Here is a 20,757-nt window from a genome sequence, read left to right as displayed (position 1 = left end):
GTCAGTGTCCACTGGGATTCTTTTATACCCAGATTGTTAGTGCCTTCTTTGGGTGTAGTAAGAGAGAATCAATGGACCATTGCTCCTAACATCTGCTCATGGGGTCTAGAGAACAATGTCAGCTGCTCTTGTCCAATACCTACTATAACAGTCTGTGGAAAACTTGCAAATGGGACCAAAAATAAGTCCAAACTACATAGGGAAAAAAAGAGAAATGCAATCTGACGTTATGAGAGTTATGCTTTGACATTTATGAATCTTACTTTACGGAGTAGACTTTCTTTAGGTAAAAAGAAGCTATATGAGGCAATTTTCAAACACATCTGTATGCTGCCATTATTTGTCTTCATATATATTTTAAATAAAAATGATGTAGGTTATGAAATCACCTGACCACTCTGAATCTCAATACTTTGTGTGTAAAATGAAATATTCTCAATGGAAATTTCAGTCTAAAATTCCATTTGGGATTTCCCATTACATTGAGATTCATTTTTCGTATTAGGGGCATTTATTAAGTGTACTTATTTAAACACATTCCTCCTGGATATCATGTGAGTTGCTGCAGAATTATTTTCAACTTGTTCACTCAGCAATTTATACCCATAATATTGTAACTGTTAAAGTTTCTTGGAGATACTGACCTCAAGAGGAATCGGTACATGACATTTTTCTAGTGATATTTTCTGTGACAATGTACCAGCTGTCTCTAGCCACTACCTCTTTGAGCATGGCACTATTCAACCAAGCAGGAAATGTTCTTACTCTTAATAAGTCTCAGTAATCAAGTCCATGCAAAAGAGGTCTATAAATGAAATGACTCTTTTCTTCCTTATTTCAACAGCACCTAAGTGAAGACAGAAGGTCTGTAGACTGCTTCTCCTCAGAAATCATTAATAGTGAAGACTTTTCTCTTTTACTTTATTCTCTTCTTCTTTGGAGTCTTCATTCTACCAGGTAACATGAATACTACTGGCAGTGGGGTCAGCACTAAAGGGAAAAGGGGGGGTGAGAATTTTTAAAGTGAATATTATTAACATTGTAGAAACGTATTAATACCATCCTCAAGACCACATTGAAAGGTTAAGGTCAGTGGTGGTGAGGGGGCAGGCTAAATAGCCATCTCAGATGGTGAATAAAGAAAAATTGAATTTATTTAAGGAAAATGGGGTGAGGTGGGGATATCGAAAGGGAAGGACTACACAACACTGAGTCAAAAAGGGTATTGGGTCCAAGATGGCAGCAAAACTATACTTGGGACATTGAAACAAAAAAGAGCATGGAAAAGTAACAGGAGAGCCTAGGCTCGGCTGCTTTGGCTCACTGAGAGAGAGAAGGGGGCTTGGAGACAGGTTCAGGGAGTAAGCCCAGGATGAGCTGCCACTGTCCATTGCTCCCTGGTTGCAGGTCTTGTGTGGTAGGTACCCTTGGAGGGAAGAAGGGGCCTGGAGATGGTGCTGGCATTCTCCCCTGGTGGGGAGCTTGCAATAGGTCCTTTGTCCTGAGTCTACAGTATTTCTTTCTTTCTTGCAGGTGCAAATCTTAGGGGAGGTCTCAGGGGAGTGTCTCAATAGAATATTCATCAACTTTCCAGGGCTGCTGTTTCAGTGTCCTGGTCTCCACTGATTGGTAGGTGCCAGGGCAGGGGGTCATTAGTCAATGCAGCTGGTCCTGAGGCAGCCATGGCACCACTTGTCTGGTTTTCCTGCTTTTTTTGGATCTGGAGCTGAAATACAACTGAGGCCTAGATGTTATCTTTAGGGAGGAAAAGGTCAGGGGGTCCAAAGCACATGACCAGCAATATGCTGAGTGAGGAAGAGGTTGCCCCGGTGACAAGATCCTGTTTTCCCAGTTTTGAGCCTTTCTAGGCATCTGGGACTTCCTAATCTGGTGAGTTTCTATACCCGATTTTTCTGTACCTGGGTTTCTATACCCTACTCATGTAACACACATCATATTTATTTATAACCCCTAGATGGAGAAAATATTTAAACACATTTTCAGGGGCAATATAATAGTAAAGCCATAGTCCACTTTGTTAATTGAAATTATACATACATCTATATATATGTAAACTATTGGAATAGTGTTTCAGTGATATACTCAGTCACTGAAATGTGTGTTCATTCACAATTCAAATTCTACTAAATTTAATATATCAATTTTTTAAAAAATGGGAATAAAATAAATTCCTGCTTGGAAATTATTCACCCCACATTATAGTATTGGTAGCAGAGGTTCAGTGAGATTAATTGGCTTGCAAAAAGTACAAATTTTATTACATTCCTAAGACTAGCTGTGCATCTACTCATTTTCAGTTTAATTCTTCTTTGTCTTACTACTTTCCCTGGATCACCAAGATATCTGTCATTATTGAATTCAAAGGAGATCAACATAAAATAAATGTATCTCATTCTTTCACTTACACTGTGCTCTAATAATATTCAAACATAATTAACTTTTAGCTACAAATTTCTCACTGAAAGGGGTCAAGTAAATGAGCGTCAATTGATAATGTAACTCAAGGAGTTGGAATTAAGTTGAATAAGAATAATTTTTTTCCTTCATCATCTTCATAAAAATTCATTAGAACTTGCTCATTAAAATTTCATCTATTTCTAGAAATTTTCTGAGACATTATGTAGATTTATCTAGATTTCAATATGGGTCAATGCTTTTTCTTCTTGATAATGATCTTAATAGCTAGCATCTGTTCTGCCTTTTGGCCATATTAACTCATTACTGACTACAATAGCCCTGTGAGGTAATCTTATTAACAACCAAGAGGTTCATTTACATGTTCAACCCAATTTTAAAGAAATGTATACTACATATGTATCATTTCTAAAACCTCTTACAGTATATAAGATCATGAAATAAAGACATGTATATTAGTGTTCTTATTTCAAAAACGTTTTTCTCTCATACTTTTGAAGTAACTTTTTTTTCCTTTGCAGAGGGATATTACCAACCCGTTAACAATCCTATGCCAATATTAACAGCCATGTGTAGATAGAAGCTTGACAAAATATACTCAAAGACAGGTAATTCTTTCACAATATTTGAAAAGTCACAAAATGATGCAGAGGAAAACAACACAGGTAAAATAAAGCAAGTAGAATTCGATCTTGCATATGTAATTACTATCTGTCAAATGCAGTGAAGGAAATGTTCTAAATATGTTCTCTGTTCCAGTCCCTATGTATTTAACTCTGCTTGTCTTTCGCCTTCCAGTTTTATGAAGGCTGAATTTTACATTCAAAATGAGAAAGAAGTTTTATTTTATAAAAGTCATAGGGTCTCATTTTTTATGAAACTCTGTCTAGACAGATGTCCTTACTATTTCTGAGGGAATACTTTCCAATCATTGTTCCCAGCACTGTTATTTTTAAAAAATGTTAGTGCCATTATGCTTAGGATTCAGACTGCTATCTTGGTTTCTCTCTTAATTTCCTTTGTCAGTCACCACTGTCCATTGTCCATAATCCTGATACCTTTGGATACATAAAAATATACTGTTATATAGAAAGAGTAATTAAAGTGTCCTTATCAATTTCAAGAATAGTGTAATTAAGAAAATTTGAAGAGGCAGTTGAGCAACAAAAGTCTCGGCTGGGTGTTGGGGAATTATTTACAAAGGAGCTCTTCTCTGTTTTAGTCTTTATCTCAATCATGATTTGTCATATAATTTAGCAAAATGTCTTCTCAAGTTAGCATTTTATAAACTCTTTGTGAGTGATACAAGTACATTTCTATGGGAGGGTAAAGAAAGAGTTACTTTGTGACAGTGTTCAGAGAAAGACTTAGTGATGAGGCTGCTGTTGTATCATTGCTAAAAACTACCACAGTGCTTGATGTATAGTAGCTGCTCAATAAAGATTTATTTAATGAATCAATGAGTGAATGAATAGATAGGTGAAGGATGAGAGGATTATATTAATTGATTTTTGAATGTTGAGCCAATTTGCATACCTGATATAAACCTCACTTGGTCATAGTGCATAATATTTTATACAGTGTAAGATTTGATTTGCTAATATTATGTTGAGATTTGCATCTATGTTTATGAGCAACATTGGTCTGCAATTTTCTTTTCTTGTAATGTATTTGTCTAGTTTTGGTATTGAGAGAACATTTTTTAACTGATAATGTTTTTCTAGATCAAAATCTACATCAAACATTATATTTTACAGTGGAATACTAAACACTTTTCTCCAAGTTCAGGCACAATTTAAAGACATCATTTTAACAATACTTCTATACATTATACTTTGCCAGTGCTATAATCTAAGAAGAATGACAAATAATATAAAAAGTGAAAAGAAAGAAATAAAGCTCTCATTCACACACCATATGATTGCATATCTAGAATTTTTTAATATATCAATTTAGCAAGATCACTAAACAAATATAGTACTGAAAAGTAAATTATAAAGAATTAACATCATTAAAATACCCATTCTACCCAAAGCAAATTATAGATTCAACACAATCCCTGTTAAAATACCAACGGCATACTCACAGAACTAGAACAAATACTCCAAAAATTTATATGGAACTAAAAAAGACCCCAAATAGCTGCAGCAATCTTGAGAAAGAAGATCAAAGTTGGAGGGATCACAATAGTGGATATCAAACTATACTACAAAGCCATTGTAATCAAAACAGCCTGGTACTGTCACAAGGACAGGTATGTAGACCAATGGAACAGAAAAGAGACCCCAGAAATTGACCCACACCATTAAGGTCAATTAATATTTGACAGAGGAGGCAAGAACATACAATGGAGTAAAGACAGTCTGTCTCTTCAACAAATGGTTTTGGGAAAACTAGATAGACACATGCAAAAAGATGAAACTAGACTGCCAGCTTACACCATACACAAGACTAAACTCAAAGTGGATAAAAGACTTAAATGTAGGTGATGTAACCATAAGAATCCTAGAAGAAAACGTAGGAAATAAAATCTCAAACATCCCACATAGCAGAATGTTTGCCAATACATCTCCTAGGGCAAGAAACAAAGGAAAAAAATAAATGAATGGGACTACATCAAACTAAAATATTCTGCACAGCCAAAGAAATCACCATCAAAATGAAAAGGGGACCCACTGTATGGGAGAACATATTTGCCAATGATACATCTGATAAGGGGTTAATTTCCAAAATACATAAAGTACTCATACAGCTCAACAGAAGGAAGACAAACAATACAATTAAAAAATGGGCAAGGACCTGAACGGATACTTCTCCAAAGAGAACATACAGACGGGCAATATACATATGGTAAAATGCTCAATGTTACTAACCATCAGAGAAATGCAAATTAAAACCACACCTGTCAGAATGGCTATCATCAATAAATCAACAAACAACAAGTGCTGGCGAGGATATGGGGAAAAGGGAACATTAGTTCACTGCTGGTGGGAATGCAGACTGGTGCAGTCACTATGGAAAACAGTATAAAGTTTCCTCAAAAAATTAAAAGTGAAACTGTCATTTCACCCAGAGATACCACTTCTGGGAATATATTCTATGAACCCCAAATACCAATCAGAAAGAATATATGCACCCTTATGTTCATAGCAATGTAATTTATAATAGCTAAGACTTGGAAACCGCCCAAGTGGCCATCAGTAGATGAATGAATAAAAATGCTATGGTGCATTTACACAATGAATACACACTATGCAGCTCTATAAAAGAAGGGTCTCTTACCCTTTGAGACAACATGGGTGGACCTGGAGAGAATTATGCTAAGTGAAATAAGCCAATCAGGGAAAGACAAATATCACATGATCTCACTTATTTGTGGAATCTAATGAACAAAATGAACTGAGCAAAAAACAAGTCCCGAGGCATGGAGGCATAGCACAGGCTGGCTTATCTTGGGGACAGCAGGGAAAGAGAAGAGATAAAACAAAGAACTTATATACTTATATGCATAGCACACAGACACAGACAATAGTGTGTTGAAGGTCTGGGGGTGGGTAAGGCTCAGAGGAGGGGAGTAAAAGGGGGGAAATGGGGAACATTAGTAATACTGTCAACAATAAATATATATGTAAATTATATTATTGTATATGAGAAACAAATTAAAAATAAATTTTTATTTTATTTTTTTCTAGATATATCTTTATTGATTTCAGAGAGAGGAAAGGAGAGGGAGAGAGAGAGATAGAAACATCAATGATGAGAGAGTCATTGATCGGCTGCAACCTGTAACCCAGGCATGTGCCCTGACCGGGAATCGAACCCCGATCGCCTGGATCCTAGGTCGACGCTCAACAGCTGAGCCACGGCCGGCCGGGCAAAAATAAAATTTTTAAATGATATTCTTTTGAGTGGCATTAAATATTCAAGAATGATTCTAATAAAAAATGCGCCCCATCTGTAATTAAAACTATAAAATATTTCAGATAGAAATTTAAGTATAATTGAAGGGATATTACTTTCTCATATATTGGGAGAATTGCATTGTAAATATTTTTTTTTATTTTCTCCAAATTGATCTACAGATTCAAAGAAATTATAACTAAAATTTCAACAGGCTTCCCTTCATTCCTTAAATTGACAATTTAATTCTGAAATGTGTATGGAAATGCAAAGAGCCAGGAAAAGACGAGATAATCCTGAAAAAAACACACAAAGTTTTACTTAAGACCTAATATATAGCCGTGGTAATTAAAATAGTTTGGTAGCGAGGCAAGATTTATTAATTGTTAGAGGGAAAATAGAACTCTAGATGTAGACCTACATATTTAGAGTCACTTGGTTTATGACATAGATGTGACTGCAGAGAAGAGAGGAAAGAATTAACTTCTCAGTAAATAATACTTTTTACTTGAATATCATGTGGGAAAAAATGTATCTTGACTCCTAATTAGTAACATACACTCAAGAAATAGTTCCAAATAGATTACATATATAAATGTGAATGATAAAAAGCAGTAAACATAGAACATCTTCATAACTGGGAATACTAAATATATTATTTAAAAAACAATAAAAATAATAATAAAACAAACTGTGTATTGATTACCTATTTTCTTTCAAATCTATTTTCTTCCTTTTTGAGATAAACCATATTTTCCAGGCCCCTTTGCTTTCTGTTTTCTGAGTGAATTCAGCCAATTGAAGGCACCCCAGGAAGAGTGCATGGTGGATGGGGAAAGCCTGAATATTTTTCTGTCTTCCTCTCTATTTCAAGGCAGGGTTTCCCAGCATTGCTGGCTAACTCTCTTTTTGGTTACAACTCCCCCCTACCACCATGGTCTCACCTCTGTTCAGCTAACCTCCAACGTCATTCTAGATCCCACTGAAAAACCAACTGTAGCTTTTAGATTCTGGAAATACAGCTCTGCCTCTGTCCCCAGCTGCAGGCACAGTACCAGGCACCTGCTATGGCTAAAGTTAAATTATATCACCATTCTGTTTGGTTTCTCAACTCTCCATCACTTATGTAACAAAATTATGTATTTTAAGTTCTCAGTTGGATTATTTAGATTCTTTTGTTTTAGTTCCTTGATTAGAAATAGATAAATTACACTAAAGGCAACTTTAAATAAAAATAACAATTAAAATAGATAATAAACTAAATAAATAAAGTTACATTTAAAAGTTCTCTAGCATTTAACACATATACGCAGACATATGTATATTCTTACACACATAAGATATTTTGTTAGACTTTATAGTTCATGAAGACTTACATGTAGAAAGTCCTTTCATCAAGTTATATATCATTTCTCTACAGAAAATAAACATGTGCCATGTACTTTTCCTAAGAGAAAACCCTCACAGAATCCTGCTTCTACAAATGAGGAATCTCGTGGACTGAGGAGTTGAAGAACCCAGACCCCCAAGTAAGTCGATATTCAAATTTATAGTTTAATATGCTCTTATTACAACCTGCTGTCTCATAGAATATAAGAGCTGAAGTGAACCTCAAGTCGTAAGACCCAGAGTACTCAGAGACAAAGCTATATTACTGATATATTTAGTTAAGCATAGGTAATATATCCTCTGTTAGTTATAAGTTGCTTAGTCTTTAAAATCAGATAAATGAATCTTGAAAGATTTTTGCATTACGATGATTATAATGACTGTAACTGCAGGGAAACACAGTTCACTGGACAGAGAATTTTCAATGTGGAATGTTTCTCCATTTATTAATAATTATTCAAATCCGAGTACACGTAGCTTGTGTATTCAAGTCACTATGGATTATCAGTTGAAGGATCAGAGATAAATATTAGCCCTGGTTTAATAATCCCATGATGCCTTAGGAAAGCTTCCTTTGTCTATGGTTCTTCAAAGTCCCCAACTGTTGTAGTCGTAACACTCCCAGAATGCTCCCTGTAAGTTTTCATATCGATTAGGACTTCAGTTCCTCAGAGAGAACCAAGATGCTCTGTTGATTTCTCTAGTCCAGGTTTCAGGAGTGGGCAGGATTGATGTTGGTGAGGTAGATGACCACGCCTCAGATTTCCAGATTTCAAATGGTAGATCTGCCATTTACTAGCAAGGTGACCCTAAGCAATTTGGTTACACTTTAAACCTCTAGCTTTCTCTTTTATAAAATGGAGACAATTATTGTCCACACTTATAAGAATTAAGTCTTAGAAAAGCATAACATGCATATTATTATTGGTGGTGGTGGTGGTAATACTAGTAAAAGCTGGCCTGGATTTGAAACCAGAAATACATATAATACTTTCAGTGTGATTGAATGGCAGAATAATGCTTAACTATTTAAGTTAAGTTAATAAAATAACAAACACCAAATAGCAGGACATTTATAACCCTTGCAGATTATATATATTTTAATATTTTCATTGACTTCAGACAGAGGAAGGAAGAAGGAAAGGGAGATAGAAACATCAACGATGAGAGAGAGTCAGTGATCAGGGGCCTCCTGCTCACCCCCTCACCCCCCCCCCCCCGGGGGATCGAGCCCTGACCGGGAATCCAACCTCTATCTCCTGGATCCTAGGTCGCTGCTCAACGACTGAGCCACGCCAGCTGGGCACAGATAATATTTTTAATAGTATGAGTCAAGTTGGGATAAATAAGGAAAATGATATTTGGTAATGTCTATACTCTTCCCCTCCCACACACATAATTGTCACATTTAAAAAGTCTAAGTAATGAGTAAATAGTAGGACAAAGCAGACATTTTTTACTCTGTGTTACAGCTAACATGGAGCATGAACATGAGCACACACAGCTACACACACAACCCTACACAGAGTGGAAAAGTACGAGCTCAGCATATATGGATGTCAGAAGCTAAATTATCCTCTTACATTTGTCACTTATTTTTTACTTATTTACTTTAACTTTACATTGCTTAGATTTGAATGAGATTTTTTTGCATTACTTAAAATATGGCTGTCATGGATTTGATCAATGAGAGCATTTCAGTTAAGAATTCTGGTTCTGATTTTAGATGGATTGATATCGGAGCATTGTCACTTATTCCCCCAAATCTTTACAAGTCGTCTAATCCTCAAGACTCTTATTTTCATAATGTGTAAAAAAAAAAAAAAAATCTCAAGGAGCTATGTGGATTAATTGAAATAATGTAAAAAGTTATTTTTTTATCTGGAAAACTCTTAACACTCATTAAAATTGTAGATAATCTAGTTCTAAATATCATTGGCTGGAACCTTAACAAGTGCAGTCATGCTGTGTATGTGCACACAAGCACATGGGTTTTAAGCAGACCTGTTATACATGGTTAAGACATTCCTTTTTACACTGAGATTAAAAAGAGGTTAAATAATGTTTCCAAAGTCATTCATCTTAAATGGCACCATCAAAATGTGAAATAAGATATGACTGACACTGAAGTTTCTTGCTTTCCTTTTTGAAAGTATCACATATCAAAATTTGTGGCGCATGAAGAAATTTTATGCCAGTAAATAATTGTATTTTGAAAAAAAGATTTAAAAATAATGAGTTAAGTGTCTAACTTAAGAACTTCCAGAAATATTATGAACTAAATCAAGAAAGATAAAAGGAGAGAAATAATGAAGAGATGGACAGAAACCAAGTAGATATTTAAAAGATACTATAGAGAGGATCAACAAAAGCAAATCATATTTATTCATTAACAGCATTAATAAAGTGTATAAAATCCTGGTAATCTTGATCAAGAAAAAGTATATCTAAATATTGTTTAATATTCTTTGTGATTTTTATTCCTATTTCAGTTATCAAGATGGTAATATTCCCTGAGAGACTGATCTTTAATCCCAGCTTCTGGATTCTGTTTAAGGTAAAATAAGAAAGAATTAATGAGGAGTGATAATTAATTAATAATAATACATGAGAATCAGCTTCTGATGACTCAAGAAGAACTTTTGTTCTTCACATGAAATTTGGAAGGAGGGATACCAGATTGATTTATTGAAAGGAATGATACAAATGCAAGAAAATACAACCAGATGAGTTGGTACAATTTATGAAATGGAAAAGACAAACCAAACATGCATGGACTGCTTTAGCTACTCACCCCAACGACTGTGGGAAAGCCAGCTGAGGCTGAGCTCTTGTTTTCATTATCTCCCCATGCGTACTTATCAAAGAGATTGCCATGCCATCTTGTCCAAAATGACTACACAGCCACCCAACTCTGTGACAGGTTTTACCTGCCCTTGAACGTAATTAGTATCAAGGAAGTCACATAAGTGGCATCGCTTTTTCAGTGACCTGCTTTTTACAGTTCCACATTTTCCCAAGTGTCACCCACACTCTGCTGCATTTGGCTCCCCATCCCAATCTTCGTGTTCCGGTTTTTTGGTATCCTGAAATGATATTGGTCATCACATTGTTCTGGATAGTTTATCAATTTCTCTGTATGTTCTCTCTCCTCATAACATTGGTAAAGGTACATCATTATAGTCAGAGTAATAAGACACGAAAAGGTAAGCATGGGAAGCATAGAACTTTAGGTTGATCTGGCAGTCGACAGTGGTTTCCACGTTCTGTTTTTAATTCTGGTTCATTAGGTTTTTTCATTTGTGCCAAATATGAATAATGGTTCACATTTGAACTGGATCAGAAATTCTTCTAGATAACAGCACAAAAATCAGAACACTGGGCTTCGTGAAATAAGATTTTTGTTTAATAAAATGCATAATTCTGCTCACAAGATATACATAATGTGGTTAGGATGACATTTGGAGTTGTTTGCAAATTTTTATTCTTATTATTATATACATTTGAAATTAATATACATAAAATGGACTGTGATAATACACTTGTTCTCTCTGGACCTTGGTGTGTATATCTACCTATGCAATAAAATAATCTCTGTGGTAAATTATAGGTCTAACTTCCTATGTGTCATAATTTTCAGCATTTTGAATATTTTGATACTAGAATGAGAATTGTCTTTAAAACATGTGTGTGGGAAAAAAAATTAATGGACTTGGAAGCACAGAACAGACTGACAGATCTCTGAGGGGGTGAGTGGGGGGACTGGAAGAGATAAACCCAAGAACTTATATGCATATATGCATAGCCTGTGGACACAGACAATAGTGTGGTGAAGACCTAGGGCGGGGTAAGGGCTGGCTGGAGGGGGGAAGTCAGGAAAAAATAGGGGACATTTGTAATAATGCAACAATAAAAAATAAACTTAAAAATAAATGATGGACTTTCTGAAGTATCATTTTTAGCTTGATGTTTTAACAAATCAAACCCATTACTGGTGTAATTGTAATGTCCCTTATAATCTTCCACAAAGGGACATTTTAAGAACAGTACAGAGAGATGATATTTATATGGCAATAAAACAGAGTTTTCCTTTTCATAAGTTCTTTGCACATGACAAAGAATGTAAATGGCCTCCAAATCGATAAACCTCAGGAGTTACAACTGGGGAATGTCTAAAACTTCAAAACTGTTTACTTAATTCATTAATACCTCTCTCTCTTTCTCTGTGTATTTTGTTCTTCTGTGCAATGTCTATAGTCATTTATTTCCACCATAGGATTCAGAGAATCATGATATTGAAGAGAAAAGAAAAACTGAAAAGACAGCAATAAAAATAATGTATGACTCACAGTTAATCAATACATGATGACTACGCCCTACCCAGTTTGGCTCAGTGGTTAGAGTGTCAGCCCGAAGACTGAAGGATCCCGGGTTTGATTCCAGCCAAGGGCACGTACCTCGGGTGCAGGCTCCATCCCCGGCCCGGTTGGGGCACGTGCGAGAGGCAACCAGCTGAAGTGTCTCTGTCACGTTGATGTTTCTCTCTCTCTCTCTCCCTTCCACTCTCTCTGAAAAGCAATGAAAAAATATCCTCAGGTGAGGATTAAAAAAACAAAACATGATGGCTAGGTTGAAATTTAATAACATTCCTATTACAATATCTTAACTGTTATATTTTTTGTTATGGCTTTTTGGAGGTTTAAACTTCCTGTTCAAAAGTGAGGTAGGAAATTTCAAAGGATTATTTTTACGATATACCTCTGGCCAGACAAATGTCTTTAATTTTTATTTGTAAGGAAATTTTCTAGCAGGTATTTTTAATGTTTTTCTTCCTTTTTCTGAAGTTTGTATGGTTATATGTTAGGAAAATTCCATATCAAGGTAAATGTAAATGTGAGACATGTCATATAGTGATTCAAATTAAATACTATGATGTGCAAAGGGGGTCAAAAGGTATGAACACATCGTGGAAATGTAATGAACAACATGATAATTACAGTTAGTAATAAAAATTGGAAGTTGCTGAAAGGACATCTCAAAAGTTCTCATCACAAGAAAAAAAATTTGTAGTATGTGTGGTGATGGATGTTAACTTCAGTTACTGGGGTGATTATTTCACAATGTATACAAATATAAATCATTAGGTTGCATGCCTGAAGCTAATACATTGTTATATGTGAATTATGCCTCAAAATAAAAGATAAAAAAAGAGAGCAAGAGGCAGACAGACATCTGGATCTACTGTAGCTCTACTGAGAAGTATAGGGTGAGGGGCCTTCTAGAAAAATGGAACAATATAAATTAAAATGCCTTGTATCTTGAGTACATTATTGGAAATGCTTCCCAACCCTTAAAGTACTCCCAGTGAAACAGGAATGGGTACAGTTGTTTTATTGCAGTGGATGTGAGTAACTGAACAACATCTGATATGACATTCTGGGGCTAAATGTTAATCCCTGGAGGTGACTCTGCGCACAAATTAAGACTGGCTGGATGAGGGTATATTCTCTGTGGATATTAACATCTTCTACTCCACTTATTTCTGCTATAGACTAAATGTTTGTGTCCCCTCAAAATTCATATATTGAAACCTTGTCCACAGTGTGACGGTATTTGGAGGTGGGGCCTGCGTGAATGGGATTAGTGCCCCTGTAAAAGAGGCCCCAGAGAGCTTCCTCACTCCCTTCAGCCAGGTGTGGACACGGCAAGAAGCCAGCCATCAATGAATCAGAAAGAAGATTTCTCACCAGATCCCAAATCTGACAGTACCTTGGAACTCCCAGCTTCCAGAACTGTGAGAGATAAATTTCTATTGTTTATGAGCCACAATAAACAAACAAACAAAATAATAATTTTAAAAATAAATAAAATACTATGGTTGTCAAAGCAGGAGGTGATCACTTTTTTAAAAAGTATTCAAGGAAGACATTACATAGGGTGGATGAGATTTTCTACTAAAGTTCCATAAAAGCAGAAAGCATCTGTTTTGTTCCCTGGTCTCCTTAGGGGACAGCAGAGTATGTGACATACTGTTGCTGCTTAATAATTATTAACTGAATGACTAGATGGATGGAAAGATAGAAGAAAAGAAGAGAACTAAATACACAATCTTTAGGAATTTCCAATTTATGGAGCAGGAGAAAGAAAGATACAAGGTAAAAAACTTTCAGAGAAATGAAGCAGGTACAGACATGTGCCCATACAAAGGATAAGATCATTCCCATGAGGACTTGTTGAACAGTATCAAGCATTAAGAATTGCCAGAAGATGAGACCCTATTTGATAAAATGAGCATAACTTAGGTTTCTCATTTTGAGAAGATTCCAAGTGCATCTGACTGTATGGTACTCTCAGAACTAAATTATAAGATAAACAATAATACTTAAGAGTTGAAATGAGAGTGTTCAGGGTAACAGTTTGTTTTCCTATGTTTTTTTTAAATATGTCTACCTATTTCTGCATGACTTGATTTTTATTGAACAATAGGCCAATATTAACTAGATATATGCCTTATTTCAAGTCTCCATGCCTACTGAAAGCTTTAGCTTTAAGTTTAAGTGCCATTATTAAGTCTTAGCTATTAGAAATGTTGGCAAAATGTCTAGGTGGGCAGGCACATAATTATAACGGTAAAATTCACTATTTATCTACCATATTACATATGAAAAAGATTTGGGTCCATTCTCCAATTAGTAGCCTGAAAACTGTGAAACTCCTACTCAACCACCATCTTCAATATTACTGTTCAAAGGGTTTACGAATTGTCATATGTGAACAATTAGACAAACCAAGCTGCAGTAATGATGTTTGCACTTCCGGCTGATGTGGAGATGCAAGTTCATACAATTACATCACACAGAATTTTCTATAACACTTTGTGCTACAACTTGTGTTAAATCTTTTGATTATGAGATTACTAATTGCAAGACTGTAGAGAAAAATTTGATCTTCTGAAAAATCCCTCTCTTTGGAGTCTACGCTTATCTTTATACAGCTTCTTGTCTTCTTTTTGCAGAAATGTCTTTAATAAAGATTTCTCAGTTTACTTAAAGCTTTAAGGCTTTCTGTCTTAATTGCTATTGCTATTCACTTTCTATTACTATTTTTTTTTAAATGGGTGCCCATTCATTTGGAATTTAAATATCCATGCATTTCTCTTAAACTTCTAAGTAAAGACACTTCTTTCCATTAAACAAGAAACTTCATTTTTAAAATTTATTTTAATAGACTTGCTTTTCAGAGCAATTTTAAGTTCACAGCAAAATTGAGAGGAGGGTGCAGAGATTTTCCCTATTTACTGCCCCATACGTGCACAGCCTCCTCCATTGTCAACTTCCCCCACCAGAGTGGTACATTTGTTGCAGCTGATGAATCTACACTGACACATCATTATCACCCAAAATTTATAGTTTACATTAGGGTTCACTCTTGGGGTTGTACAACCTATGAGTTTTGACAAATTTGTAATGACAGGTATCCATCATTATGGTCTCATACAGAGTAGTTTCACTGCATCAAAAATCCACGTTATGCCTAGTTATCCCTCTCACCCCCATGGCAACCACTGATATTTTTAGTTTTCATCATTTTGCCTTTTCCAAAATGTCATATAGTTGGAATTATACAGTATATAGCTATTTCAGAATGGCTTCTTTCACTTAGTAATATGCATTTAAGGTTCATCCATATCTTTTCATGGCTTGATAGCTTTTCTGATTGTTGTATCTGAGCACCAAATAATATCCCATTGTCACACCATATTTACCCATTCACCTCCTGAGTGGCACCTTGGTTACTCCCATGTTTTAGCAATTACAAATAAAGCTACTGTAAACACCTGTGTGCACATTTTTGTGTGATGCTCTCATTGCCATCTCTAGATAACTCAATTATGCATACTCTCTTCCCCTTACTGTAAGGTGATAGCCAGGAGGAGTGTAACTGAGATTCCATCTCTCAAAAATTCAGCCTATCCTGGAAATATTTCTTTTCACTAGTCTGCTTTCCTATAAAAAAATGTCCAGCTTTCAAGATCTGTCCCACTTTAAAAATCTTTACTACATTTACCCTCTGGTTAAACCAGGCATTATTGATTTTTAAGCTTATTTTACAAGAATAACAGGGGCTATTGGCCTGCCACAAAGAGGCAAATGTGATATGGCAAATTTTGTCACGTAATTTAGTGGAATGCTGTTTTAAGGGAAAGTGTTTACCTTGATCTGTCTAGGAAGTGGGTAGAATACGGAAGACCCCTGTCCCACAGTACCTTGCCCCCAACTCCCCAGTACTCACCTGTGAAATCTTGAATGTCTTTCACACATTGAATTCATTCATCTAATCCTTCATTCAGGACAGACTGACAGGACAATATTGAGAAGAGGAGAATTATTGTTATTGAACTTGAGAGTTATTGTGCTAAATAGGTTATGCCCTTTGAGAGTGTCATGATTTAATTTTTCCTTTGGGTTTTCTGCAGAATTCAAGGTCTTTAGGAAGTAGTCCAGCTTTATGAAATAAGAAAATTATTGTGACATGCATGAAAACTGTTCCAAAGATACACATAAATGTTGGCTGGTTGAATTTCCATTCCACCTTAAATCTTTATAGGCAATATGGGTTGATAATTCATTAAAACTCTCAGAACATCAGTGTTTTTTGAGTACATTTCTGTTTCCTTTGTTTCTTCAGATTATGATTTCTTATGTTTGTTTCTGCTTTCCTTTTTAGCATACCTTATATGCCCTTTAATTGCAATCTCATTAAGAGGTTGTTCCAAGGATAACATAAATAGATGGTGTTTTTATTCACATCTGTTGAATTGTATGCTAAGCATTTTATTTAAATTGGTTCTATTAATCTTTGTAAATGCTCTATAAGGCTGTCCATTGTTAATTTTTTTAAAATTGTATGTAGCCTCCTTAAAGTCTCTTGAAGAAGAGAGAATAAAAAAAGAAGCTATTCCTCTCATTAATTCTTTCACCATGCTTCTCTTACTCTCAAAGCATGCACATTTGTCTTTTTTAGAGATATCTTCCCAACCCATTTAGAGAGCTCTTACCGTTGATACAATCAAATTCAGCATGTGGTAACAGAAGCAATATGTAGTGGCACATATTTCTCCCACAAAATCTGGAGAGGCATGATATAAGCTGAAGGAAAAGAAACACACCCAAATATAACAAAAGACTTTTACATTATGGTACATAAATGCATGTTGATGGAACTAAACAAAATTTTAAAAATACCGTAAATATCTGTCTTGTGCCAATATGGTTAGAAATGAAATTTTAATTTAATATTTATTCTCACCTTGCAAAATTTTCAAATACCCATCAAAGTTTTGTATAATATTGATATATATTTTGTATCAGCATAAGGTAGTGTTGTGTTGAAAAGCTTTTCGCAATTTTCTGATCCATTTCAAGAACATTGTAATTATGAAGCCTGAAGGAGAAAATATAGATGAGTGACAAAATCAGAATTGGAGGTTGTGATAATTTTACCCGTCATGGACCCTGTTTTCAATCCAGGTTTAGAATATTGTTTCACAGAATTCCTAACCAAGACAGGATGATATAAAACACAATGACTGAAACAAATAAAGAGCTAAGGAAAGACAAAGGCAGAAGTGGCCATGCTTGTGAAAAAGTCCTGGGAAAATTTCCCCCGAAGAGATAATACTGGAGGAAGGGTCATGGACTCTGATGTTTATGTCCTCCGTGGTTCCTGAAGCCAAACTTGACGTTTGGTAGATCCTTAATAAGTAATTGCTGAATTAATAAGTGAAAGAGGAATTTAAGAAGGAAAAACAAAGAGTTAAGAATCAAAGTTATGATCCTATTAATCAACATCACCCCAATAAGTTTAATTAAAATAAAAAATAAAATTTAAATAAAGAAAGAAAGAATCAAAGTTGTAATCTTGGGGTGTGTAGACATTTGCAAGCTTTGGCAAACTTTCTGTAAAGACAAAGTATCAAATAGTAAACATTTTGGGTTTTGCAGGCCACTATTATCTCTGTTGCAATTAACTATGTTATGGACAGAAACCGCCATAAACAACATAGAAACAAATGGATATGACTGTGTTCAATAACAGTTTATCTACAAAACCTTCAATAGTTGAATTTGGCCTGAGAGCCATTTCCTGGCCCCTGATCTAAATTCACACGGTTTAGGACACTTCATTTGGCACAGCTGGATTACAATTCCCACTCTTCTTTCCTCCCAGCAGCCAGACATAAAAAAAAGTATCACAGCAATATAGTTATGAATATGAATTATGGAACTTTTCATGGTGAGGGTGAAAGGATCTGCAAATAAAAGTGAAGATTTATTTCTGCGTTGGATCTGTGACCTCTTTTGTAGGCTATTATATGAGTATTATAAACAGAATGAAACAAAGATATATATGAGGCTATGATAGGGTCATTTCATGGCATCATTCAGAGGTGAGAACATCTGCTCACGCATCTTTGTAATGAATAAGGAAAGGAAATTTAATATTAAAGCTTGAACAATTCAGAAATAACTGTCATGAAGTTGCATAGTGAACTTGCACTGCAGTTCTCCTTCAGTGATTTCATACACACTCTCACAGAGAGTTGATTCTATGGCAGTACAGTTCCAAGAACCACTTCCATTTGCCATGAATCTAGTGGCTACAAGTAGATCATGGCAAACCTGAGGCAGTCCAAAAATTTGGAGGAAGCATAATATTTAAAAACAAGCTTTCAATTGTTCTACCCTGGCATGGTCTTTTCAGAAACAACTTTGAGATTAAGTCATAAAAGACTCTAGATTCAGGTGGTTTCAGTTCATTGGCATGGTGAAAGCAGATGCCCCTCATGAGCGACCCAGAACAAATGCATGAAAACTGAAGAATATAGAATGTGGAGAACCCCTGTGGTATTTTTTTGTTCATTATAACTGTGAATAGATATGTGCAGCAACACTCAACTGAGACAAGTATTACCATTAAGGGTTCAGACTGGTAAGGGAGAGCTTGGGTCCTTCTCAGGTCTTTCCAGAGCATGCATATGTACCTGGAAGTGTGCACATTTCTACATTTAATCATGCAAATGGCCTTCTAGGTTCTCAGGGATATGTCAGAATTTCAAAGCCTCTACACATATCTTCTTTCTCATCCTTTCCTTCTAAACTTTTTGGTTTGTCTATTATTTGACCTAAGTGTGTTTTCCACAACCTCAGATAATAGGAGCTAAAACATTTGCCTGTAAATCTTTTTGAAGACTCCACCTTGGGAGTGTCTTTAATACTTCACATGATCTGGGTCAGGAAACAAAGATAAGCCTTTAAATGGGGTCTTCCAGGAAACCATCTTATAGGATAAACTATGACAGTTCTTTGGGAATGAGAATTTGAAGAACTCTAGCCATGTTCTGCTCCACCTGGTACCATGAATGGGGGCCATTAATATTATTATTATTTTAAAATATATATCTTTATTGATTTCAGAGAGAGGAAGGAAGAGGGAGAGAGAGAGAGAGAGAGAGAGAAACATTAATGATGAGAGAGTCATTGATCAGCTGCCTCCTGCAAGCCCCCCCACTGGGGATGGAGCCCACAACCCAGGCATGTGCCCTGACTGGGAATCGAACCACGATCTCCTGGATCCTAGGCCAATGCTCAAGCCCTGAGTCTCACCTGGCCAGGCTGGGCAATTATTTTTCAAAGTTTCTACTGAGCTGAGGAATAGGGGCTGGGACTAGAATATTATAAAACATTACAAAGTTCACTCTTCTTAGAGATTGGGCAATTTTTCTTGCATTAGCACTCTGTGAGTTGTTGCAAGCCTTCAGTTTATTTCCAGAGTTCTGGCAGTTTTTACCAGTTTTTCCATCGCTATTTTGAAGGGACAGATTCTCAGAGTCCTTACCCCATCATTTTGGTTGATGTCACCTCCAGGTTAATTTTTTATTGACTTCTTTTTGTTTTTTGAGAGAGAGAGGGAGGAGAGAGTTATCGATTTGTTGTTCCACTTATTTATGCATTAATTAGTTGATTCTTGTATGTGCCCTGGCCAGGGATTGAACCCGAATGCTCTAACCAACTAAGCTACCTAACCAGGGCCTCCAGGTTAATATTTAAACTTTGGTTTTTTCCTTCCAAAATGCCACCAGCTTGCAGCAAATTCCTGCTTGGAAAATTTAAGTGTTCAATAAATATTTGGTGAATAAATGCTATATAATGATGTATTGAAGAGGTCTTCCTCCTTCCTATCAGCTGATGCTGAATTCTCTCTCTTTTTTTTTTTTTTTCCATTTCCCAGAAGTAAGCAAAGCTAAATCAAGGTCCTCACATTTTATTTAAGTCCAAAGTTTCCATTTGTATTTTATAATTTGAAATATTTTTTTTTGTAAAAGATAACAATTGTTAGGAAAGTTAATCTCTCTTGATTTAAATTCCCTCACCAGTAATATGAGTGTATTTGATTAGAATCTCTAAAGAAGTCTCACATTCTTTACTAACCTATGACATAGATTCTTTAACTCTGTAATTCCTTTTTCTGATGTTTTAGAGAATGAATGAATCTGATTTCTTAGAATAATATATAATACTTTAGCAATATTAGCATTTCAGGGTCTTGTTAGAAATGCAAAATACTAAACTCTGTTCTAGACCTACTTAATCAGAAATGCTGATGGTGGGGTCTTGTGGCCTGTTTTTAACAAGCCCTCTAGGGGATAATGCTGTAGGTAATGTTTTAAGAACCACTGTCCTAGAAATTCTCTTGACTCTGTGGTGGGAGATAATTGATCAATTGTTCTCTGACTACAGCTTCAGCTTCTGGATACCATGTAAAACTTACAGCTCTCTGCATGTATCTGAAACAATAGACTTTGGCAATATGCAAATTGGATCAGAAATCACTTTCCAGTTCCATAAACAGAATTAAAAACATTGGGTGCAGAATTGTAAAATCAGGTAATTTATTATAAGAAATGTATGTCATCCTTAAAAACTTACTGTGTAAAGTATTTCTCATACTCATTAGTGAATCCAACATTTC

The sequence above is a fragment of the Miniopterus schreibersii genome (assembly GCF_964146895.1).
Source record: "Miniopterus schreibersii genome assembly, chromosome: 6".
Classification (NCBI taxonomy): Eukaryota; Metazoa; Chordata; class Mammalia; order Chiroptera; family Miniopteridae; genus Miniopterus; species Miniopterus schreibersii.
This window is presented reverse-complemented; position numbering follows the sequence as displayed.